Source organism: Arachis ipaensis, chromosome B7, assembly GCF_059453495.1.
Source record: "Arachis ipaensis isolate K30076 ecotype BB chromosome B7, ASM5945349v1, whole genome shotgun sequence".
In the NCBI taxonomy this organism is placed as follows: domain Eukaryota; kingdom Viridiplantae; phylum Streptophyta; class Magnoliopsida; order Fabales; family Fabaceae; genus Arachis; species Arachis ipaensis.
In genome coordinates, this window is record NC_142442.1 from 73693843 (window position 1) to 73694848 (window position 1006).

Below are 1006 nucleotides of genomic sequence, written 5' to 3' on the forward strand. Positions count from 1 at the left end.
CCTCTTGGTATCATAGGTTGGTGGTTCAGCCACTATTGGTTCCTTTCCTTTCCTTCTTCTAGAACTTGAGGAAGCCATATATTAAGAAGGAAAGAAAGAAGAAGAGAAGATAGGCTTCGGTTAAGGCACGATTGTGAGGGAGGAAATAGAAGGTAAGGTGTTGTGTGGTGTCTTTGGGTGAGGGAAGAACAATGTAGGTCTTGTGGGGGATATACACAAAGAAAGCAAAAGTGTGTGGGATGAATATATGAAGAGAACAATGGTTATGTGAGCTTAAGAAGTACTACTACCAATTTGTAGCCAAGGCATGAAACAAAGCAAAGAGTTGGAGGATTTATGCTAAGAAAATAAAGGTGTGTGGCTTAAGGAATGTTGCTTCCAATTTATAGAAGGGGAGGTGTTGTTGGAGGGAAGCCTTGGCTCGGTCATGTGGCAAGGAGTGGTGAGAATTGAGCAATTCCTTGTTGAGGATCCATGAGATGGACGGCTTGCATGTGTAGATGGATGAAGACAAAGATTGCTCCATCATTGGTCACACATGGTTCGGCTTTGTGGCAATGAAGGGTGAAGATTGAGCAAATTATTGTAGAAAGTTTATAGCATGGACAGCTTGCATGCAAGGATAGAGGAGGACAAGGATTGCTTCCTCATTGGGCACATTTGGTTCGGCCTCCTAGATGCAAAGCTATGCAGATTCTGTTTTCAAGAGAGCACACTTTCCTAGGCACATGTGACCCTCCTTTGATCTTGTGACAACCGTACATGCCCCCTTTTGTCTTCTTCTCAATCTCCCTTTTACCTATACAATTAAATCAAGGCAATGGTAAGCTTAAGGTTTGAAATTGGTACGGTGGTATAGTGACAAGTAGCAAGGAAAAATTCTACATGTTCCTTATTTATACATAACCAATTATGCTCCTTAGAATTTGAACATAACTTGGTGAACACCAAACTTGTTCTCTGCTAAAGGATCCATATAAAAGTCAATGAATATCCACCATAATTG